Genomic DNA, 26,340 nt, shown 5'->3' on the forward strand with positions numbered 1-26,340 from the left:
TTCGGGATCCGTCCGGGATCTCATCGGGGTCATTTGGGGACTTTTTCGGGATCATTTCGGGGCTCTTCCGGCATCATTTCTGGATGGTTTTCGGGATCCGTCAGGGATCTCGTCGGGGTCATTTAGGGACTTTTTCGGGATCATTTGGGGGCTCTTCCGGCATCATTTCTGGATGGTTTTCGGGATCCGTCCGGGATCTCGTCGGGGTCATTCGGGGACTTTTTCGGGATCATTTGGGGGCTCTTCCGGCATCATTTCTGGATGGTTTTCGGGATCCGTCCTGGATCTCGTCGGGGTCATTTGGGGAATTTTTCGGGATCATTTGGGGGTTCTTCCGGCATCATTTCTGGATGGTTTTCGGGATCCGTCCGGGATCTCGTCGGGGTCATTTGGGGACTTTTTCGGGATCATTTTGGGGCTCTTCCGGCATCATTTCTGGATGGTTTTCGGGATCCGTCCGGGATCCCGTCGGGGTCATTTCGGGACTTTTTCGCGACTAATACGGGATCGTTTGCGGACCCTTTCGGCATCATTTCTGGATAGTTTTCGGGATCCGTCCGGGATCCCGTCGGGGTCATTTCGGGACTTTTTAGCGACTAATACGGGATCATTTGGGAACTCTTTCGGCATCATTTCTGGATGATTTTCGGGATCCGTCCGGGATGCCATTAGGGTAATTTCGGGACTATTAGGGGATCATTTGTGGACCTTTCCGGCATCATTTCTGGATAATTTTCGGGATCCGTCCGGGATGCCGACGAGGTCATTTCGGGACTATTTCGGGATCATTTGGGATACCTACCGGCATCACTTCTGATGGTTTTCGGTATCCGTTCAGGATCCCGTCGGAATAATTGCGGGACTTTTTCGGGATCATTTGGGGTCCCTTCCGGCATCATTTCTGGATGGTTTTCGTGATCCGTCCGGGATCCCGTCGGGGTCATTTCGGGACTTTTTCGCGACTAATACGGGATCGTTTGCGGATCCTTTCGGCATCATTTCTGGATAGTTTTCGGGATCCGTCCGGGATCCCGTCGGGGTCATTTCGGGACTTTTTAGCGACTAATACGGGATCATTTTTTCGGGATCATTTAAGGATAGCTTTCAGGATTCATCCGGGAACATGTCAGTGTAATTTCTGGACTTTTCCGAGAATTTTTCGGGATCATTTGGGGTCCCTCCCAAAATCATTTCTGGATAGATTTCGGGATCTGTCCGGGATCCCGTCAGGGTCATTTAGGGATGCGTTCGAGATCCCGTCAGGGTCCTTTCGGGACTTCTTCGGGACTATATCGGGATCATTTCTGGATGGTTTACGGGATCCGTCTAAGATCCCTTAAGGGTCATTTCGGGACTATTAGGTGATCATTTGAGGACCTTTCCGGCATCACTTCTGGATGATTTTCAGTATCCGTTCGGGATCTCGTCGGAATCATTGCGGGACTTTTTCGGAATCATTTGGGACCCCTTCCGGCATCATTTCTGGATGGTTTTCGGGATTTGTCCGGAATCACGTCGGGGTTATTTCGGGACCTTTTCGGGGCTAATGCGGGATCATTTGGGGATGCTCTATGGGTCGTTTCGTGACTTTTTCTGTTTTATTTCGGGATCATTTGGGGACCCTTCCGGCATAATTTCATGATGGTTTGCCGGATCCATCAGGGTCATTTCGGGATCATTTGGGGACCCTTCCGAGATCACTTCTGGATCCGTCCGGGATACCGTAGGAGCCATTTCGGGATTTTTTGTAACTTTTCCGGGATAGTTTTTGGACCCCTCCGGGATCATTTCTGGATCTGTGCGGGATCCCAAATGGGTCAATTCCGCACTATTTCGGGATCATTTTGGGATCATTCCGGAATCATTTCTGCATGGTTTTCGCGATCCGTCGTGGATACCCTCGGAGCCATTTCGGAACTTTTTCTGGAGTATGTCGGGGTCATTTGGGGACTTTTTCGGGATCATTTGGGGGCTCTGCCGGCATCATTTCTGGATGGTTTTCGGGATCCGTCAGGGATCCCGTCGGGGTCATTTCGGGATTTTTTCTCGACTAATACGGGATCATTTGGGGACCTTTTCGACATCATTTCTGTATAGATTTTGGGATCCGTCCGGGATCCGGACGGGGTCATTTCGGGACTATTTCGGGATCATTTGGGGTACCTACCGGCAACATTTCTGGATGGTTTTCGGTATCCGTCCGGGATCTCGTCGGAGTCATTTGGGGACCTTTTTGGGATCATTTGGGGGCTCTGCCGGCAACATTTCTGGATGGCATTTGGGATTCGTCCGGCATCCCGTCGGGGTCATTTCGGGACTTATTCTCGTCTAATACGGGATCATTTGCGGACTCTTTCGGCATCATTTCTGGATAGTTTTCGGAATCCTTTCGGGATCCCGTCAGGGTCATTTCGGGACTTTTTCGGGATCATTTAAGGATGGCTTTCAGGATTCGTCCGGGAACACGTCAGGGTAATTTTTGGACTTTTCCGAGACTATTTCGGGATCATTTTGGGATCCTCCCAAAGATCATTTCTGGATGGATTCCGGGATCTGTCCGGGATGCCGTCAGGGTCATTTTGGGACTATTAGGTGATCATTTGAGGACCTTTTCGGCATCACTTCTGGATGGTTTTCCTTTCGGGACTTTTTTGGGATCATTTGGGGTCCCTCCCAAGATCATTTCTGGACGGATTTCGGGATCTGTCCGGGATCCCGTCAGGGTCATTTACGGATGCGTTCGAGCTCCCGTCATGGTCATTTCGGGACTTCTTCGGGACTATATCGGGATCGTTTCTGGGTGGTTCACGGGATCCATCCAGGGCCCCTTAAGGGTAATTTCGGGACTATTAGGTGATCATTTGAGGACCTTTCCGGCATCACTTTTGGATGATTTTCGGTATCCGTTCGGGATCCCGTCGGAATCAATGCGGGACTTTGTCGGAATCATTTGGGATCTCTTCCGGCATTATTTCTGGATGGTTTTCGGGATTTGTCCGGGATCCCGTCGGGGTTATTTCGGGACTTTTTCGGGGCTAATACGGGATCATTTGGGGATCCTCTAGGGGTCGTTTCGTGATTTTTTCTGTATTATTTCGGGATCATTTGGGGACCCTTCCGGCATAATTTCTTGATGGTTTGCCGGATCCATCAGGGTCATTTCGGGACCATTTTGGGATCATTTGGGGACCCTTCCGAGATCATTTCTGGATCCGTCCGGGATGCCGTAGGACAGGGATTTTTTGTTACTTTTCCGGGATAGTTTTTGGACCCTTCCGGGATCATTTCTGGATCTGTGCGGGATCCCATTTGGCTCATTTCCGGACTATTTCGGGATCATTTTGGGACCCTTCCGGGTTCATTTCTGTATGGTTTTCGCGATCCGTCGTGGATCCCCTCGGAGCCATTTTGGAACTTTTTCTGGAGTATGTCGGGATAATTTAGGGACCCCTCTGGATATTTTCTGGATGGGAGCAGTCATGGTCATTTCGGAACCTTTTCGGGATCATTTTGGAACACCTTCAGGGATCATTTCTGTGTGGTTCTCTGGATACGTCTAGAATCGTGTCGTTGTCATTTCTGGTTTTTTGGGACTATTCTGGGAACTTTTGGAGACCCTTGCGGGGCATTTCTGGATGGTTTTCGGGATCCGTCCGCGATAACGTGGGGGTCATTTCGTAGCTTTTTCTGGATAATTTCGGGATCATTTGGGATCCTATCAGGTTATCAGCTCATTTAGTTCTTTTTTTTACTCAATTACAAAAATAAAATGTATTAGACAGAAAACAAAATTTTAAACAGATAACTTGATAAGCAGGCTAACCCGAATAGCCCATATATTTAAATTTCTCCTTGCGGACGGGGCCGCGGGTAAAGGCTAGTACATGTATAAAACTAGCAGGCCCAGCACACGTTGTTCTGCCCTAACTTTGGCCTATCTCATAGTTTTTAAGAAGTTTTTACCTCCTCCTGTCTCCCACTTTTCGTTATCCTTTTATTCACTCCTCCCTCTGCCTTTCTCAAATTCTGCGTCCCTTTCTCCCTCTCTGACTGTATTACTTTTTTTATGATTTTAAAATTTTTTTGGACATTTTGTAAAAAATTTTTAGCTTACGATTTCTCCAACTTGTTCGAGAAGAGATTTTCCGCGAGTCTCGCCTTCTCGCGAGATTCGAATCTCGAATGACACGTAAGGATCGTAATGCTCGCGAGCTTCTCGACATTCAATTTTTCGATTCATCGGCTCTTTTATATAGAGCTTATGATTTCTTCTGGAGTAAAAGCGAAAATTTCGACAAAACCGCAATAAAAACACCGAAATGTATAGAATACTGGCAATGCAGCGACTGAATTGAAAGTCGAGAAGCTCGCGAGTATTACGAGTATGTCGAGATTCGAAAATCTCGCGAGAAGCCTTCTTCTCGATGTCTCGTTAAAAATATAAAATATTGCGAACAAAATTATTTGTATAATCGGACCTCTTCTGGATCTCAATTCCGACCAATTTATGCGGAATCGAAATGGATTGGTGTTCTGAATATCGATTCAGACCAGACTTGGTCGATTTGAAGTTTTGCCTCTGAGCAGTCGGAATCGAAAGTAATTAGCCTATTAAGCACAGATAATTACATTATTTTCCCCACAAATAAGTTTTATTAAATTATTCATTTTATTTTGGAAGATTTATAATAACTTTTTGCTGGACTATTTGTTTATTTAGTATTACAAATCTTAATTTGAAATTTTCTATCAAACATTTTCAAAGCTAAACAAAGCGATTCTGGTCGAAAGAAAACCGACGTGTTCTCAATTTCGATCGACCGATTTTTGCAATTTTTATGCAAAATTGCACGTCTTCTTGCCTCTGCTTTTCCGAAAACCATTGGCGCTGGCATTTTGTTCAAATTTTTGCACAATTATAATTTAACTAAAACCAAAATAAATAATACCCGCTGTTACGCTTGAATATCGACTCGGAATGAAAACGATTCGAAATCGACTTCGAATCGATTTGTTTCAATCGGAGTTGCGAACACCAAAAAGAAATTGACTCGGAATCAGCCTCGTTTTACTTTTCAAAACGAGTCGGAATTCAGAACAGGCCTGAATAAATATTTTTTGAGTTAAATGTCAATGGAAAGCAATATCATCAACAAAAAATTCACAATTAAAAAAACCAAGTGTATAAATACTGCCCATACAGCAATTAAGTTTATGTCGAGAAGCTCGCGAGATTTACGAGTACTTCGAGACACGAGAATCTCGCGAGAAGTCGAGTTCTCGGTTTTTCGGGGCTCGAAAATCTCGCTTGTGCTCGAGAAAAAATCGTAAGCTCTAAAAAAATTAAAAAAAAAAATCTTTTCGTTGACATTTTTTTACCTTTATAAATTTTTTTTAAAACATATGTTTTGATAAATTTTTTTTTTTTTTTTAATTTTCTTCCTTTTTTTCGATAGCCAAAAGCATTCCGCTCATAAAAATTAAATTGTTGCACAGTGTATGTAGTAATGTGTGTGTGTATGTATGTATACGGAGGAGAGGATGTCAGTTACTTTCTCTAAAATCGTTGTTGATTTTTGGAAATGTTTCATCTAACCACCTAAATGACAGCATATTTTTGCAGGTTATATTTTTTTCCAAATGCAATTTTTGACATTTTGTTTCAATCGAGTATTCCTAGTCCAAGCATTTGTATGAACTAAATATCTGATTGGTATGTCAACAACTGAAAACAGACATCATTGTTATCGGAGAAAACATTTCTAAACTTTCTATTTTGGATTTTTTGGTCTATTTGTTCACGAAACAGGAAAAATCGTATTTGGAATTACTTGTTTTGTTTTTTTGTTTTCAAATTTGTACAAGAATATTTAAATTTGTATTAAACACGGCAAATGCTCACTTTTAATATGGCTTTTTTGTTTTAAATATTATATTAGCAATAAAAATTAATAAATAATTATTTATTTGAATAAATTTGTTTTATTTTTTTAACTTTGGGATTTTTTTCGTTTAACTTTTTGAAGACTCCCTTAGTTATGTTCTAAAAAATATTTCCCTTTTTTACATATTATTATTTGAAATACATACTTCGAAACTTTCGGACAAGGCCCCGGCGAGATTCGAACTCTCGATCTCCTGTTTACTAGACAGGCGCTTTAATCATCTAAGCCACGGCGCCATGCTATTAACTGTTGTGTGAAATGCAAGGCCACCGTACAGGGGATGATATTCTTAAAAATGAACGAAAAGAATAAGTGAAGAAGCAAAAGTTTATTTATGACATCGGTACATACTTATGTATTTAGAATATGATGAAACTAGAAAGTGAAAAAAATTAAATATAAAAAACATATATTAAATATTTAAAAATAAACTATAGTCTGCTAGAAAAAACATAGGCTGTGTATTTTAATGTAGGTACATATGTATATATAACCAGTTGTGATGAGAAATTAAGGTGAGTTTCTAAACTTTGAGCGCATAATTATTGTGTAGGAATTAAGGCATCAAATCCCGAAGATATTTTGCAATCCCGCGATTTCGGCATTTAAAAGTGACAATTAAGGGACCCCGGGACTTTTTAGGATCCTCCAGAGACTGCTACCTTTGCATTAAGGTTTAATATGTCTATTTCCTTAGAAATCAGCAAGTGGCTGAAGTCCTAGAAAGCTTCTAGTATTTGCGAAGAGGACGGAGTTATTTTATAACATAGGTCCTGGTTCTTAATAGGGTTTTTCAGTTTGGACGTTAAAGTAACACTACGGACTCATTCAGCCTATATGAGGTCCTTATGGACCGGCCAGTTCAACCTAACCTAACCTTTGTCTGAGAAAATCGTAAAGAATACGTCATATTATATTTAGATATGTAAGTGATTCATGGTTATAGCTATCTCATGCAGTTCACAAGACTGGTCTTAAATTACCTTTTTGATGACTAAATTTCCTGCAAGGCATGTATAAAGCAAAATGTACGTTAGGGTGTTTAATTTATAGGTGAATGTTTATTTACCTTATCCTACCTAAAACGGTGATCTGTTGGATATACAAATTTGACTTAAATCCAATTAAAGAGAAATTGAAAATTTCATAAAATTTCATAATTTTTCTCTCCTATAAATATAATTGTATTTTCTGCAATAACCGTTATATTTACTCTCTTGCCATATTTTATTGGCAGTCATTTCACGCTTTAAAATGTGTCCAAGCAGTTGCGTAATCCATATGTACATTAAAAGGCAGTCTATAAAGCGGTCCTTATATTGTTTTCATCTCATTTACGCAAATATGATTGGTCGGACGGCATTTTCTCAGATGGAACTATTTATATTAAAGCAAAATTTTTGGGTTTTCCCACATACGCGAGAGCAAAATAACAAAAAACAGATTAGCAGCAAAAAAACCATTAAGCCAGAATTACCGCCGATCGTTTGTTTAGCTGAAAATGAAACACCTTTATGTACATACATATGTATATTTATATACATACAAGGTACATATATACGTATACGTTTGTACGAAGTAGAAGTAAACGAGGTAAAGGAAGGTGGACAAATTGCTATAAAATAAAAATCTTTCCATAGCACAAAACTGGAAAAAATCTGAAACAATAACATGTCATTTTATTATTTAGATGATTGTTAATATTTTTTTTTAATGCATGTGTTGGCATTATATTTAAAACTATGGACATAAGAGGTAATAGTGATGTACGCATAGAAGTGTTAAAGCAATTTGGAAATAAAAGAAGGAATGCCAAAATTGGAGCCTATGTGTGTCGCTATGCGTTGGGAGATCCAGTAAGCTTTAGTGCATTCATAGCAGCTGATCGGTAAGTTGTGTTATTTGAGTTATTAGCTGTGTTTTTTTTTACATCTATAGACGTTTACGCTTAAACTTTATATAGAGTGCTAAGCGTCAAACTTTAAATACACCTCTGAAATTGCCGTGCATAAAATTAGTACTACTAAATTTCAATACGCATTATACTCAGATGTAACTGAAATATGTGTCTATGTTTCACCTCTACACTAATTCTATGTATCACCTCTTAAAATAGTGCGTAGCCACAATTCATCGCAACTGATTCAGCTATATGTTACACACTATATGTCTCCGATTTTAGGTACACCCTGTTCTGTAGCTAGTTATTTAACCACTGCCGCTAGATGGGTCCCCTAAGCATTATCTAAGCGAGGATAAGCGTTTTTCGACGCGCATACGTAAACGTACCTATACGCTTGAAAAAAAACACGGCAATTATCAGTCAATTGTTTTTTTTTTACTTCTCGATCCACATTTTTCTTCTAATTTGCAGTCAAAACTACGGTCTTATGTTACAACACACGCTTAGGCCAGGGGTGAGCAGCACTATCACGATCAGTGGCCATGGAAACGTATTTAGAAAGAATGTGCATATCATCTGTGCGAATATAATGTTTTCGAACACCCTAATAAATACTGGACTGGATTTTATGCACTGCTCAGTCGGAGCTAATTACAGTCATGCTCTGGGTTAATGGCTTGCTTTGCGTATCTCTCGCATACCGAAATTCGATACAGCCACCCTTGATGCAACAATCAAAGCACCCATCTGGTCTTCACAGGAACGAAATTCTACGAGTACATTTTATTTGATTGCCAATGCATCACGTCATGTGTATGGTCCACTAGTTGACAACTATAAGCTAGGTGCGGGTTTGGGTTTTACGTATAGTTTTTAGGTGGGTTAAGTATTTAAGTAAGTTAGTGTATATATCATATTTCGATCTTATTTAAATACAAAACTGGATTATTATATTTAAACTTTTAGACTTTTACTGAACGGAAGTAGATGCATGGGTATTGAGATAGACGTGGTTGTAGATGTAGTTGTAGTTATAGAGGGGATGTAATTGTAATTGTAGAGGTAGATAGAGAGGAATGGCTGATGAACATTAATTAGGCGATGGATAGCAAGGAGATGGATAGCAATAAGACAAAAGTGGTTTTGGTGAGCCTAAAGCGGGCTGTGGATGTGTTAGTCCCCACAATAGGAGATCATTAAATAGATTCAAAACCTTACTTGAATTATTTAGAGGTAAACTGGGGGAGAAAGTTTCTAAATATGGCGGAGCCTTAATGCGAATAATGCTCAATATCAGCGGACCAGGTGAAGCTACCCGTCAGCTGTAACAAGCTCTATAATATTATACGCTGCACCAGTGTGACATGGATTTAAAATGACCTACCAAAAAGTAAGAATTACTGCCATGCGAATAGCATGTTTGAATGGTGTACAACAAAATACTTGCTAACATATTTTGTAGGAAAAGAGGAACTTCTGTTAAAATGCAGTTTTTTATTCTGAAAAACGTTGGAATTGTATCAAAAAGTGGGCAAAATAATTTCACTTGCAAAGTGTGATAGCACTCACATAGGGCGTTGCAATGAGCCGTCCAGCTCTGGATCGCGATCAAATCTCATTGGAAGGATCCGGATCAGTACTATGAGAGTTGGCAGCACTAAACCAATGTGTACACAAAATATGTTGCCTGTTATTTTTACACCCTTTTCCCGAATCGCACCATCAAATTTTATTTAAAAAGTTAAAAGTAGTGTTATTAGTTCTTAAACCAAGCCACAAAGGCGTCATATTTTCCATATATGTAAAACTATATGCGATTTTGCATTTGTTAAAAATCGGATACCCTAGTGCATGTGGCTGTAAGTGCTACCAAGTACAGAGAGTATCCTACAAAAATTTTCCGCAAAAAACCAAATCTACAAGGCCACCCTGTTGATCCTAAATTGATCCATGTTAAATTTTTATCGGTATCTGGATCAGGTTTCATTGAAACGCAACTATAGCGAAAGCAAATGGCGAATTCTTCTTTTTATGTTTTGTTTGCAACTATAGTTGGAAGTTGGCTACTTTTTTATGTCAGATAATGCTACATCTGCCGTACTCCATAAAAATACGTGCAATCTACTCATCATGCATAAGATTGCGTTGAACGCTTCGTCTTGTACAATTTGTTGTTTGATATCTTTAATATTCACATACCCGGGCTGTTGGAAATTTGAATATTAATAAATTTTCAATTAAAATTTTTCTCAGTGCTACAATATTTTTGAAAAATTGTATGTTGTCAATTTGTTAGGCCCTGTTTTTCCGTACAAGTTCAACTCAGTTTGTCATTTAAACTACGCTTAACCTTATTCTGCAATTTTAAAGTCTACTTTAACTGAAGTTTAAGCTGAGCATATGCGTCCGATCTGGCAGCGTTAAACTCTAGTTAACCTCTCAGTTATTTGCGCTCGTTCGAAATGGCGTCGAATATACCCAACAAGCATTTGGGCTTGAGTACCATTAGAGCTCTTGTTGATAACTAGGCATACTTCTAAAATCTCAGAGTTTTTTCGAAACAGTGGATCGACTCCAGAATCATAGCGTACCACTTTGGAGATTTTGTTTTCAACTCCACCTCAACTCGATATTCAATGTTGGATATCAACTGGAGAAATGTGTTGAATATTCATTTGAGAACTGTGCATTTCTCAAAATCTCTCAAAGGTCGGAAAATAATTTAAGAATGACGTTTAAGGAAGGTGTCGGCGTTGGAGATTAGAGAACTATACATTTTACAAAATTTCCCCAGAGCAATTAAATAATGATGTTGGATATCACCTCCGAAACTAGATATATTTCGCTGGAGAAATATTTTTCCATGTTTGTTAGGTAGTGGTTGGCGTGGCGTATGAACGTGTTTTTTGACCGCTCTATAATCGATGTTAATTTTTCTCAAAGCTAAAGCTTTTATCCACTTGTTGACTCAAGTGTAATCAAACAATTTTACTTACCTGTATTTTACATTTTTATATTGAGAATTTCGATTACAATATGAGACAGTGACTCTATAAAACATATTTTATTTAACTCTGGCATAATAAATCACCTATAATGCTGCCGCTCTCTCTGCTGTTTCTGATAGTTCTAATAATTATTGTTCATTGCCTTTTACAACACAATCTTCAACAATGCCAAATGGCTCTCTGTCATATGCTATTTATTGCAGCTGCTCCATACAACAGTTCTGCTATCTCCTCTGCTGTTAGCAATAATCAGCATTCGTCAAATATTATTAATAACAATAATAACAATGTGACTCAGCTTTGTGTCGATTTGCAAAAGCCTTTGTCGTCGGGTACTGCTAAAAACTTGCCTTCGTCTGGTCAGTGGACCAAAGTTTAGCGAAAAGGTCGTAAAAATAAAAAGCAAGATATCAATAAACCTTTGCACACTGGAGTTAACCATGAATCCAAAATCTCCCCTAAAGATTCTGTAAGCGTAAATCATCAAAGCAAGACTCGCCCCTCCAATTTGATAATCGGCGTTAGTGACAACACGGAACTTGACGTTGTTAGCTCTAGGAAATGGTATCATTTTCTTCAAACCAAGTGTTACTGCGGATGATCTTATTGCTTTTGTTTCCAAAAACACTAACATTAGTGCTCATCATCTCACATGTTTTCCTCTGGGCAAAAAGGACGCGGATATCAAAGATCTGACACGATTAAATTTCAAGCTTGGTGTATCGCCTGCACTAGTGGATAAAGTTTTAGATCCCAAGCTCTGGCCGGCAGATGTTAAAGTTAAGTCTTTCAAAAACCGTCGTAAAGTTGTTCAAGGTGGCGGTGGTGATGCTTAGCAATCAGCAGTGCCAGACAAACATTTTCCTAGGCAAGTCAGAATTTATTTTCAAAATGTCTCTGGCCTTAGGACTAAGGCCAACTTGGTTTCATACCTCTTCACCTATGGAGTCGGCTAACCTTTTTGCAGACTTTTTTCACTCCAATTTTGATACTCAGCCAGTTAGTGTTCCTGAGTCCTCCAATGGTAGACTCTCCCATCAAATTCGGGGCTCTTACTCTTTCTCTAGAAGATATTGTTGATGGAATCCGGAACCTCAAGTCGTCTTCCCAGACAGATATTGACGGCTTATCGTCTTATTTCTTTAAAAATTGTCTGAATCTAGCCACCCCGCTTCTTTTAATCTTCAACAAATTCTTGAGTGTGGTGAGTTCATTGATGCTTGGAAGATAACCTTCATATCCCCGATTTTTAAAAGTGGTAATAAAAACAATGTTGCCAACTATAGACCAATTGCGAAAATATCTACTATCTGTAAATTTTTTGAGTATGTTGTAAAACAAAAAATTAGTTTTGTTGTCAAGCAATTAATTAGTGATAGTCAACATGGCTTCATGCCTGGTAGATCCACGCTTACAAACTTAGCCTTTTTTTCTGAATTTTGCCTTGCAGCCTTCAACAACCGTCTTCAAGTCGACACGGTTTATACGGATTTCTCCAAAGCGTTTGATAAAGTCAGTTATCAAATCTTGATTTCCAAACAAGCCAGATTGGGCTTTCACTCTATATTTTTGTTTTGGTTTAAGTCCTACCTTCACTCACGCAAATGTGTAGTTGTTGTTGACAATACTCACGCCAAGCCTTTTATTGTATCCTCAGGAGTACCGGAAGGCAGCATTTTGGGGCCACTGTTTTTTGTAATTTTTATGAATGACATTTCAGCCTGCTTTCAGCATTCCCATTTTTTGCTTTACGCTGATAATCTGAAGGTGTTTACATCTGTTTCTACTCCTTCTGATTCAGAAAACATTCAGTCTGATCTGAACAACGTTGCTGATTGGTGCCGTAATAAAAATCTGCCTTTAAATATTGGTAAGTGCTTTCACGTAATCCTCTCTAAGTCTCGTTGCACAATTCCCACTTCATATTATATTGACGGCTCTCGACTATCCACACGTACTGAGATTTCTGACTTAGGCGTAATTTTCGACTCGCAGTTTTCGTTTACCACTCACATAACCTCGATAATTGCTAAATCCTACTCGGGTTTGGCTTTTATTCGGCGATTTAGCTCTGACTTAACAAATCCTTATACTCTTAAGTTGCTGCTACCGTCTCTCGTACGCTCTAAGTTGGAATATACTTGCTTTATCTGGAGGCCTTATCATGACTGCCATATCAAAAGGATCGAGCGAGTCCAAAAAGTCTTTTTATGGTTTGGCCTGAGGTCTTTGAACTTTTCTGAGCCGATTCCCTCTTATAATGCCAGAAGTGCCTCCAATCACTTCAAAGTAGGAGGACCATTCTTTCTCTTACTTTTGTCTATGATATTATTAATGCTGTGATTGATTCACCACGTTTACTCGAGAGTATTTGTCTCCACATACCCCCTAGATCACTTCGAAATTGGGATATGTTTTATACTGATTGTGCTTGGACCCTCTATGCCTCTACCGCTCCCATTTTTAGAGCACTGAGGGAGTTCAATACCATCTCAAATTCTTTGGCCATTGACCCTCAAATCTTTGTTGAGTGTAATAATTTTTTGATTGTATTGCTAAGGTCTGTATTTTTAAGTATAAACTCAAGTAGTCTGTAAGAACATTAGACTATTTTTGAAATTAAATAAAATAATTGAATAAATAAATAAACAAAATCCAGTTGTTGCCGTATCTGCAAATTATCTAATAATAAAAAACCAATGTTGCCGCACAAAAAAGTGTACCCCAAAGACGGCCTTAAACTGTAACTGAAAAACTGCTCAGTAGTTTAACTGGAGTTTAATTAAATTTGACTAGAGTTTAAGCAAACTTAGTTTAAGCTTAGCTAACTACTGAAAAACCAGCCCTTAGTGTAAATTTGAATATCATACCGAAGTGCCTTGGCTTCATATGGAAGTGCTTTTTCTTTGCACTTTAATATGAAATTTAGGCACTTCCATATGAATCGAATTTATATGTGAGCGCATGTGAGAGTGCTATGAAATTTTTTTTATATTCAAAGTGTGCATTTGTATCTGTGCTATTCTTCAGGGCAAAACAAAAGCAATAAGTGTATAAGGGTTTGATCAGCTCTGCACATACCCATAGAAATATTTTTTTCTATAAATTGATACATTGGTAATTGTTTTATGTGTACCTATATTTTGGTTTAAATTTTCTACTAAATTTTTAGCACTCAAACAACGCTTTGCGCCTATTTGTGAGCAATAATATAAAAAAAAATTTGCATAACAAAATAATTTACACACTAATAAACGATTTTAATTTGTTATGAATAAAGCAAATTGTGAATAAAAATAAACCGCCAAAGTTCACAGTTTCCGTCAAAGATAAAACCACAAGAGAAAATTGTCCGATACGACAAGTTGATTGTGACCATAATTACATGTCATAAAGACGCGATTATCTCTCACAAAAGAAATGTATAAAGGAAAGAAATTTGCATAAGAGCTAAGATAGGCAATAAGGCAAGTGAAGATATACTCACTCCTATTAAGTTTGTATATATTACTTATAGTATAAAGAAGATAAATATTCAAGCCGCCAAAAGCAATAGAGAAAGGCATAATATTTTAAGATTTTGTTCTAACAAATAACGGATTTACGCTTTTAAGAGCGCTTTTGAACAAAGTTCAACTGTCTATGTGATTGCTTTGAAAAGGCCATAGACGTTTGACTCTTAAGTAGGCTACAGTGGTGGGACGTTTCCAATGACGTTGTTATATTTCGTAAAGCTAAATGTTTCATAATTTTTTCGTTAATTGCAGTTAGAAACTCCAAGAAAACCGAAAGACTTGGTTTTCCCGCGGGTGTTGATAGAAAGCTTACTAGACGCGACAATTAACTCCCTGCGAAAGCGGTAACAAGGCGGGCGACGTTTCCAAAAGGGACAAAATAAAGTTCATACATAGCTATGTATGTATTAAGGGGGGTGAATACAAAGCTATCGGAGCTGCTCAGTTGATATATGCGTAAGTTTCTATGTACGACTCAGGCTAATGCAACTTGTTGATTTATAAAGGTTCAAAAAAAAAAAAAACAGCGAAAGGATCATAATTCGTCCTAGGCTTAATGTACTGATTTCAAGACCAAAATCGGATGAAAAAAAGCTATTTCCAAGCTTTTGGTTCATTTGGTTGATTTGAATTTAAAACAAGGCATCACCTTGAGGAGGGAGGGTCTGTATTTTACAAAAAATTACTATGGAACCACCCGGAAACATCCAACATCATAGCCTGTAAGCTGAGTTCCACACATCTTCCTGCCCTCGCCCCCCTTAAAAAATTATTGATATAAACAAACTGGGAATAAATTTGCGGAAGGGACGGCCAGGAAAGGTTGCGAAATGTACATACGAGTGTTCGAGCTGGCCAGCTCCCTACGACCATCTGAGTTATCTCCTGGAAAAATCGAGGAATATGAGCTTGAGTCAACGTACTTGCTGTGTACCAACCGGAACGATTGCGAGTTTTCAAGGTCCTTACGGTCATGTTTGGCTATGAAAGGAACTGGCTTTCATCTAAAGCTAGGCAAATTTGCAGTAAAAATCCTCTGCCAACATGAGGGGGAGTTGATTCATTCCTTTCTCTGGCGATGTCCAGGACTCAGATTTCTTGGCGCACGGTTATTCGACAGTCCGACAGAGACTGGGGAGGTGGATCTTTCACTATTACTTATACTATCAGATAACGCAAGTGGACTACTAGGACGTAAACTCCGTGGGCGAGTGTGCCGCCACTCGGCACACACTGAACGCATTCACAATGGTAAGAAATGTCGAAGTCGGATCTGAAAACACACTAAGAAAATTATATCAGCTTGTTGACAGACAAAACCTAAATTGCAATATAAAGTAACTGATTCGGCGATTATTGACGCTTTTCACGGAATCGGGTTTCTTAAAATTGTGGTCTTGCCCACTTTTAAATTCTAGACGGTACTTGATGCATCTACTTTTAAGGGAGTGCTTTACCAAACAGAATAGATCTGCAGCTTAACTCACAGTTTTTGCTGCTTTTGAGCCAGGATATGGCTCTTGGTACTTCGTCATAGTTGGGTGGTGGAATGTATCGTCCTTTAATTGAGAATTGAACTCATCATCTACATTAATATTTAGTGAAGCTTATAAAAACCCGTACCATTATCTCATTATCACTCCCTGTTGCACACCATCCTGCCCTATCAAGTCAATCCGATAGTGTTTATATACCCGGTTGCGTAGATCAGTCGAACATTGCTTTCAGACAGCGATAGTAAGAATCGAGTGAACAACCCAAACAAATAATTTTTGGAACGAGCTTCGGCGACGTAATAGCCGATATCGGTAGCGAATATCGGTTAAAGGTTTGTTATAGGCTTAAGATGTTCATCGGCTTGTTATCGACGGAATATAGATGTGTCGTCGATGGGACGTCGATAATAATTTGATTACAGGCCCATATAAAATCGGTAACTTCTTGATAGCAAATCGATAACTTTTCGATAAGAAATTGGTAAAAAATCTATAAAAAGTCGAACGCACACTGATAACCAATTGATAATACTCCGATAACTATTCGATGACCAATGGATAACTATTTGATAATCTATCTATACTTTTTCGATAGTAGCTCGTTTATAATGACACATCGATAACTTTTTGATAGCAACTCGATAAATTTTCGATAGTAAATCGAGAAGTTTTCGATAAAAAATTTATAACACGCCTCTAACAAATTGGTAACACTCCGTGACGAATGAATAACATTTCCATAAAAAAAAGTTTGCTATCTTATCGATACCGTTTCGATTAATAATCGATATTACAGTCAACTACTTCCGAAGACTACGCGTACACTTACTTTACGCTTTCATTATGGAGAAAAGATGATTCATATCAAAACGTATTGGAATATACAGAATCCAGATTCTTATGCTGAGTTGGATTAATTCCGCCTCCACAATTTTTTTGCACTGTTTAATTTACGCACCAAAAATCACATTTATAACCTACCTATGCAACTTACATAAACACAGCTTATTCAACCACAGCCAGATACGTTGGATTACGTTGAGATTACGCCAGCTGACATGACTTTCACGAAATTCAATGATTAACTTATTTCAACTTGTAAAAGTCAATAACAACAAAAGCCCTCTTTAGTAGCAAAAGCAAATATTTATTTTGCTCACCTTAAAGTGATGAGCAATTTTTCATGTCTCAGCAGCGCCGGTATTAAGACATCTTTCAATAATCTTATAGAGGTGGGCGCCTGCACCAATTGTAAGTTCTAAAAATAAAAATGGTTTCAAAATAACGAATGAATCCCCGATTTGCGCCGCTTTCTGCTGCTAAACGTATCGGTATGCTGCATAATCGACCAGAGCAGTTTAGTGGCACATTTAGTGATATTTTGTCGCAGTACAAATCACAGACTCATATTTCGCATCCTATAGCTCCTACGGCGATAGCTGTGATTGGGTCTGTGATTACACTAGTTTTTAAGCATGATTGGGAACCCAACGAATATGACGTCACAGATAGTCAGCTCGTCGACTTTTTCGAAGCTGTCGCTGCGATTTGCTGTGATTTGATCTCAAGTATTAGGTGACTCAAGAAATCACCAACAAAACAACCATTGCATTTTATTCATCCATACGCAGCTTTATTGGTATTTAAATCCTTCGCATAAAATTAATAACGTCTATGAATTTTCATGATGTGCATTATTATTACCAAATTATACACCTTATGAGCGAGATGAGAGGGAAAATATATTGTTTATCCATAACAAAAATAGCTACGGTATCTTATAGCATGCATATTTCAAAAGTTTATTCATCTCGTATGCCAACTTATCAAAAAAAATTTGTTTTGTATGAAGGAATATTTATAAGTATGTGGTTTCTTGCAAGGACATTAAAAAATGGCTCTACTTCATATTATTTATGTAAGTATGTATCTATTTTGTCCTTTGGTAGCGTTTTTTATATTACATTTAGTTACACTTTTTATGCAAAGCAATTTATTTTGAATTATTTTTATGGCACTTAACGTTCTAGTGAGTAAGGACATTTGGATGCAGAAGCTAGTAGGGAAAATTACTTTGGTATGTTAAGTAGAAAGAAATAGCTACAAAATTGAGATGATACAACAAGCGATAATTTGGGCTGAGTAGGCAATGAGGAGTAAAATAACACTGCGATGAAAATATATTTCTACCGGTCCTCGACTTTAGCAGCAGAGGAAGGAGTTGGAATTTGGCACATTTTACATGACTCTACACTATCATGCTCTCAACTCCGTTAAACTCTAGATATTCATCCCTATTACGGTTGTCAATATCAACCATCACTTCGTATGGTCATCGACAGCACGTCAACACAACTTCGGTATTATTTTAGCCGATACCAAAGAAGCATCAACACCTGTCAATAGTTATCGACTTTGACAACGCCGATGACAATTCATGAGCATCGAAACTAATTTTCTCACCACTGACAACCATAATAGCGGTGATTTTTTGGGTAAACTGCTCAAAAATGGACTGGCTACGTTTGAAAAAATAGTAATCTATATCCTCATTATCTCTCCCTTTCTCTTCCCCAGCCCTTCCATCTTCCATTTCTTCCACCTCCATTTCCCCTGGCTCTTGCCCATCGCATTCTTATTAATATATGTGTCTATATCTATTCCTGTTCATACTAATTCCTATTTCCCGTTTGATTTCCATTCTTATTCCTATTCCATATCCTTCTTACTCCTATTCTTAGTGGACACGTTCCTATTTCAATTGATAATCCTATTCCTATAGAAATTGTCTTTTTAGTTCCCATTCCTCATCTTATTCCTATTATTATTACTATTACTGTTACTATTACTATTACTATTACTATTACTATTACTATTACTATAACTATTACTGTTGCTATTACTATTACTATTACTATTAATATTACTATTACTATTACTATTACTATTACTATTACTATTACTATTACTATTACTATTTCTACTCCTATTCCTAAAGTCAAATTCCTACTCGTATTATTATTCCTATTTCTCTTAATAGTTATATTCTCATTTCAACTCCGATTTACTCATTGTTTCCTATTCTTGGTTTACTGTTTCCCACCATTCGTTCTGCTGGCGGTTCTCTTTACCTTTACGTCTCTGATTCCGATCCCTACTCCTATTTCTATTTTTTTGTGTGTTTATAGTCCTATTCTTCTTCCTATTTCAAAATGCATTCCTCTTCCATTCAATGATTTCCATAGTTATTCCTACTTCTATTCCTATTCGGTTTTCTTGTCATAGACACTGTCCTCTTTCAATTAGCTTTCCTCTTTTTATTACATATTCATGTTTCTATTTCTATTCCTATTTGTACTTCGATTCCAATGCCTATTATATATTCCTTGTCGTACTTTAATTCATATTCCCCTTTCAACCCAGACTTTTCAAACTTAGTGAATTTCATTGAGATCGGCTGAGAATCATTATGAAACATACGAATCCATTGCGCAATTACTGGCTGTTGTGAACTGAATCCGTAGCAGATGTACGTGTTGACATACTTAGCAAGGTGCTATAAAACTTGTCAGCGATATCCAGTATGCCTTGTGGGTAATATCACCGTCATCTCAATGCCTTAACGCCTAGGCTCCTTCCTCTTTTTTCTTGTAGTGATAACGAGACTCTCCGAAGGTTTGGGGAGTGGTATCGATGTAGATGATCCTTTGCTGGATATACATCCCATATGCTCCGGAAAATAACAACATTAAAGTAACAGCCCGGCCAACGCGGGAGCAATTTGGTATGACCACGTTGAACCTTCCCGTCATCCAACTCCTTTCTTTCGTAAGGAGCTTGACAGAGTAGACCCTCGTCTGCTTAATAAACAGGTTTCATCACTGTAGGATGAGAATGATAATTGGCGAAGCTATAAACTTCGCTAGCAATCCTTTGAGAGGGTTGCACTAAACAAACCCCTTTTGATTTTCAATCGCCGCTTAGTCGATTTACGCCGTTTAGGAACTATCCCGTGCTAGCTACCCCTGCTTCGCGATAAGTGGCGCCAATTGGGGCCACCTCCACTTGCCCATCCCAACTCAATGGAGATTTCGCCATTCATCAGCTTCCACATAAAATCGTCGATACCGGCTTCATCAGTTCGCATAACATAACCTAGCCAGCAAAGCTTTTGGGATTTAATTCAATGTACTATGTTGATATCTGCATTAAGCTCATAAACAGGATCATAAATATTGTGTCGGCATCATGGACAGGACCATAAATATTTCAGAGAATTTTTCTTTCGAACACTCCACGGGCCACCTCATCTTCTCTCGATACCGTCCATGACTCCTAGTCTTACATCAGGATAGGGATGATAAGCTATTCGTAGGGTGTGATTTTTGTTTCCTTCGATCTTAAATAAATACCCCGCAAAAAATGTATTTGGTCTTGCATAAAAAAAGCATATCCGACTATAGCTAGTTTTGATCTCTTAATATGGGTTGGATTGATCCCTTTTGTTTGATCATATACCTTGGAAAGACCAATTGTACCTGTTTATGCCTGAACCGATATTGTCGGACTGGTCCTCTTTATATCCTTACGGATACTGTCGGAGAGGTCCTCTCTCTACTTCCCTTTATATCTTAACGGGTACTACCGGACAGGTCACCTTTTTAACGCTACTGACACTGTCGAACAGGTCCAGGACAAACCTCCTTCTACCAGTATAAGAGTTCTTACCGGTCAATAAATACCTCACATAGACTGAATGTGCAAAGTGTTACCAGAATTTGTTTGACGTCGGAAGAACCCCAATCAGGACTTATGTTGTAGAATAACTTCGTTTTCTTGGCAAATACAAGAAGTTTTCTAAGACCTAGCTTAATTGCTGCCTCGATATCTGGCAAGGACATGAACAAAGAACGTGCTCAGCTTTTTCTTACAGCAGCACGCGCTTCCTGCACCAGCTATTACTGACGAGGCCTAACTTATAAGCATGTGACGCCAGAAGGCAGTGTCCAATAAGTATGCCTATCGTGGGCCTTAAGTCTTCTCTCTTCAGAGATATGAACCACTTTGTGTGTCTTATAATTAGGCTTTGCACAAGATTTTAGAAATTTTGCAGCCCCGCGCTTTTGTCCACACCTTTCCTGCTTGATGTATGTTGTTGTAGCGATAAGGACACCCCCGAAGGCCTTGGGGAGTGTTATCGATGCTAATGGTCCTTTTCCGGATGCAGATCCGGCACGTTCCCGTACCCTGTTTGATGGATCATATGCAACTCCGCGCTCCTATTGATTTCATCCAAACGGATTGGGATGTCTATTGTCGTTTCAGCGAGTGTTGCACCCTTCTTTGCCAATACACCAGGCTCTTTGCTACCATCTATCCCTTTTTGACCGGGACCCCAGTATAGATATATGGCAAGGCCAAAGCGAAGTTTTTCCAATGGTTCTTTGCATAACAAAACACTTCTTGATTAAGTACTGCGTGAGATTATTGCCTTAATCGCCGCCTGATTAAATAAGAAACAAATGAAAAAAACCCGGCTTTTCGAAAAATCGGTTGGATGGATGGTATATGCTATAGTGGTCCGATCCGGTCGGTTCCGACAAATGAGTAATCGGACACCCAAATATATCTGCTCACCAAATTGCATCAAAATATCGCAAAAACTGTGAGACTTGCTAGCGTTCAAACAGACAGACAGACGGACGGACGGATAGACAGACAGACGCACATGGCTAAATCAACTCAGTTCGTCATCCTGATCAATTTGGTATGCTATCAGCGCTGCATTCAGAGCTTCTGAACATCTCTTTTGGGTTTAATGCTGCCTATGAATTTGTGTACCACTTCGTAGATGTAAAAGGCCTAAAATACATATACAATTACCATGACGACACAATCACCATTATTTATTTTGCCTGCATAAATAAATGTTGCCTGAACAATTTAATCCACATAAGCCTTTAAGTAAAACTTATTTTTAATTAAAACAAAAACTACAAGCAATGAATTTCTCATGTACCGAATTTGCCTCTAGTGTGAGTGGGAATACCTCTAAACCATATTTCAATCCAAGCGATGTGATATTACCACGATTGCACGATAAATCCTTACTTGATAGTCATGACCAGCAGAAGCAGCAGCCATTGCCAAATCAACCGGAATCATTGCGCCATTTGGCGCTCGATGCTATCGTTGCCAATTGGAATGGTAATAATTTCATTACTAACTATATATCAACGACAATACAAGTAGCATATTTAAATCAAAATAATATCTGTATATGTTTAACGCAAAATTCTTGCCTTCTGCCAGACAATCCCATCTATGAGGTGTTGACGCGTCAAGAGGATCGTAACTACATACTCACTCACCTGGATACGCAACTGCCGCTGAAGTTACTTACCGAACACATACGTGACAACAACTTTTGGCGACATTGTTGTCAACAACGTTGGAAGCCACATCATTACACAAATAGTCTGTCACAAGCGCAACCATGGATTAGCATCTACATGCAGCGACATCTGCAGGACTATATCGAATGCGTGGAGACGTGCGATTACGAGCAAGAGCAAGCGCAAGTGGTGTTGGATATTTGTGCGCCATATGTAAATCGACTGGAGATAACACGTTTATAACCGGCCACCGATGGACGTAATGGTGAGTAGGCAAAGGAAAGTATAGGAATATATTGGGGGTAAGAAAAAATATGTGAAAAAGCAAGCCATGAAACCAAAACAAAATTGAAATTGCAACCCAAGCATTTCGAAACGCTTAATTATTTCGAAACCGAAATCGGAATTGAATTGCAACCCAACCTTTTGGAACCGTTGAATTTTTTCATAACCAAAATCGCAACGTCAACCGTTTACAATCATTTCATTTTGTAAAACCACCACCGTTTAGAACCATTTCATTTCAAAAATAAAATGGGAAATGTAACCCTTTGCAACCGTTTTGTTGTTCCAAACGGAAATCGAAACATACTCGTTTAAAACCGGTTTATTGTTCAAACCGAATACGAAGTTGTTGACGTGTGGGACATTTCCTTTTTTCAAACTGTTTAGAACCGTTTCAGTTTTCGAGACTGGAATAGAATTCGTGACCATTTACAACCGCTTTATTTCAACACAAAAATAGGAAATGTAACCCATTTTGAACGTTACTGAAACAGAACGTTTACGTTGTTCCAAATGGAAATCGAAATCGTACCCATTTGGAACCGTTTAAATTTTCAAAGCCGAAAACGAAATTGTAAAAATTTGGGAAATTTTTTCTCCTTTCAAATCTTCAAACCTTTTAGAGCCGTTATATTTTTCAAAGCCGAAACCAAAATTGGAACCATTTGGGACTTTCCATCTTTGCAAACCTTTTAGAACCATTTCAGTTTTCAAAGCCGAAGTTGAACCGTTATATTTCTCAAAACCCCTTTATAATTCTAAACGGTAACTGTTTAAAACAGGTTCATTTTTCAAATTCAAACCGAAATCGTCATCTTTTAGAACTGTTTCCTATTTGAAAGTCGAAATTGAAGCCGTAACCGTTTAAAGTCACTTTCTTTTTCAATACCGTATTCGAAAAGGTGGCCCTTTAGGAAGTTGATTTTTTAAAAACCAGAAGCGAAATTGTAATTGTTTAGAAACGTAGTATTTTGCAAAACAAATGAAAATCGAAACCGTTTAGAACCGTTTTACATTTCAAAACCGGAGCTTATTTATCCCATATATCCTAGAGGTTTAGAACCGCTTAACTTTTCAACGGCGAAACAAAAAAATGTCACTTTTAAAAACGAAATTGACCCCATAACCGCTAAGAACCATATCAATTTTCGAAACCGAAACTGTAATTGCTTTGAACCGTTATCAGTTCAAAAGCTAAATTGAAGCAGTAATCGGTACGAAGCTTTCTTTTTCCTTTAACCGAAAATGAAACAGTAACCGTTTAGAACCGTTTCATTTTTCAAAACCTAATTGAAACGGTAGCCGCAGTTCTACTTTTCAAAATCGATACCATTTAGGATCTTTTCATTTTTCAAATATAAAATTGAGACCATAAGCGAAGTCCTTCGAAGTGCTGCACAGTAAAGCCAAAATACAAATCGTATTAATTTTTAACCGTTTAATTTTTCAAAGGCTCAATCGTACAATTATGAGCATTTGACTCGTTTCATTTTTGTGATGCATCTTTATCTTCTCATAAAAGCCGAAACCGAAACTTTAACGATACAAACTCGTACAACGAAACCGGTTTCATTTCTTGCAAAAAAGGTGGTACGGAAATCACCAAACAGATGGAAAGTGTATTAATATTACAATTCTTCCGGTGACTTCCTTATACTTTTGTCTTAACTCCATATCGACAGCTCACATTCCACTCGATTTCATATTGAGCAACTTACCCGAATTGCAAATGCTACGCATGACTTACGCAATAAAGACGGTGGGCAGTAACTTTTGTTTGGGTAGCAATACAATGTCAAAGAAAGATATAACGACACTGTCACGCGGACTAAGTGAGTGTCATGAGTTAGTCACATTTTGGTAAGCTTCAAGTGCATGTAGTATTGTATGGCTCCCATCACCTTACGTTAATAGTACCCTTTTTCTTGAGAAAGCCTACATAGCACCAAACTTGAATCATATCAATTGCCATTATTGGCGTGCGCTCTGGATATAGGCTGTCACAAGTTAACTTCATTGTCTATAATTCATTACACTATGCGTGATGCTGGGATTAAAGAATTTGTGAATGTATGCAATAAGGAATCTTTTGGCGCATTGGTGGTACTCGATCTGACGGATAATAGAATTAGTGAGTACGGAAACCCCTTCACTGAAGCTCATATTTTGCAGGTTTTTTCTTCTCCTTAACTTTCAGCCTCCGAAGGCGCATACATACTCAGTCGCACTATTAGAGGACATTCTCTACGCAAACTAATATTACGCATGAATCCAATTGAAAGTGATGGTGCTGCTGCCATTTTTTCGCTCATGTATGTAATACCCGTAGAGATGATTGATATAAGTGGTTGTTCCATTTGTTCATCGATTACGAAATTATTCATGAAATTGATTGTGACGAATAAGTCATTAATTAGTATTGATGTTTCGAACAATGATGTGGGTGAGGTAACACACTTTCAAACTTGGTCCTGAAGGTAGTTTTTATAAAAATAACTAATATCTATTTTACTACAGGAATTTGCCAAGCAACTCTGCAAAGTCATTGGTTTCAATAAGGTGTTGCAACATTTAGATTTACGCAATACCGGAATAAGTATCGAAAGGCGAATCAAAATTAAGGATATTCTTAAGCTGAATCAGATGAAAGACAAAACCCTCCTCAAAAAAATATTAGCGGCGAAAGCTTAAAGAGGTATCTCATTTTTCCGGCTCAAGCCATCGTATAGAGATTGTTCAGCACACTACCATATCGATGGTCTCACGTACAAGTTCTTACATAAGAAAAGTTTTTCTTAAACGAGGTCGACTCTCGGTGGTATATCAGCCTTCCAGAGTATTTTTGCCATGAAAAGGAAATAATTGACAGATGCTATTCGATGTAGGTTCCTCCAATTCGTAGAAAAAAAAAAAAAAATTGTACACGATACGATGTATATTAAACACAGACTGGATGTCTGCAGAGTGTTTCCAGAATTTGGTTGACGATCATACTAAAAAAATCAACAAAGCAACAGGACTTATGTTTTAAAATAATACTTTCCTCTTAGCAATTTTTTAGGACCCATCCTAATTGTTGTCCCGATAATTGGTTACTCTGGCGCGCCGAGGAGCTGGAGCCTTAATCTCGTTAGCTCAGGACACAACACAGAACGTGATCAACCGTTTCTTCCTGCAGCCGCACTTCCTTTATATGCTGCTACTAACAACGCCTAATTTATGAGCATGTGACTCCAAAAAGCGGTGCAATTACGCCCATCCTCAGATTGTAGTCATCTCTTATATATAATTTTTTGTCGAATGCTATAAGACTTACACATGCTTGGTTGATCATATGCAATGGTTGTCTCCTTTCGTATCACCCAATCTAGTTAGAATGTATACTACTTCGAAGGGTTGCGCCTTTCTTTAGCCGCTCATCCCTCAGAAGCAGAGATGCTTTGAGCACATATCCTTCTTATTTTTCTCCTTTTTCAAAGTTTCCTACACAAAAAAAGTTGGAGCACCACCGCCTTGGCACATACGATGCAAGGGTGCGGGATAGACGTTTTCCAAAGAAGGCCAGTGGTTGTTGTTGCCTTTGAGCATCTCCGGAACGATTTAGTATGACCACATTGCACTGTCTTCTTCAAGTCTTCTTAATATGCGTATGACACATTCATATTTATAACAGGGCTTTGCCCGGGAGCTGATGTTGACAATTGGGTTGAGGAAACTGTAGAGCACCGAGATCTTCTCAGGGGATCTGACCGTGTACGGGCGCGTATACCTACCACTATACCTAAAAGTCCCA

At 38.7% G+C, this 26,340-nt stretch overlaps 1 long non-coding RNA gene, 1 other non-coding gene and 1 pseudogene across 2 annotated transcripts; 2 read left to right on the top strand and 1 right to left on the bottom strand.

Moving 5' to 3' along the window:
• Nucleotides 1-6,107: 6,107 nt before the first annotated feature.
• On the bottom strand, nt 6,108-6,181 carry TRNAT-AGU (transfer RNA threonine (anticodon AGU)). The gene has a single exon. It is a non-coding gene; the product is annotated as a tRNA-Thr (tRNA).
• A 1,099-nt stretch (nt 6,182-7,280) lies between these two features.
• Nucleotides 7,281-8,807, top strand: LOC137235992 (uncharacterized). Its single transcript, XR_010948197.1, has 2 exons — nt 7,281-7,833; nt 8,320-8,807. It is a non-coding gene; the product is annotated as an uncharacterized lncRNA (long non-coding RNA).
• Nucleotides 8,808-21,869: 13,062 nt separating this feature from the next.
• Nucleotides 21,870-25,238, top strand: LOC137235991 (dynein regulatory complex subunit 5-like; annotated as a pseudogene).
• The last annotated feature ends 1,102 nt before the right edge of the window (nt 25,239-26,340 follow it).

Source organism: Eurosta solidaginis, unplaced genomic scaffold (genome assembly GCF_040869045.1).
Source record: "Eurosta solidaginis isolate ZX-2024a unplaced genomic scaffold, ASM4086904v1 ctg00001093.1, whole genome shotgun sequence".
Taxonomy (NCBI): Eukaryota; Metazoa; Arthropoda; class Insecta; order Diptera; family Tephritidae; genus Eurosta; species Eurosta solidaginis.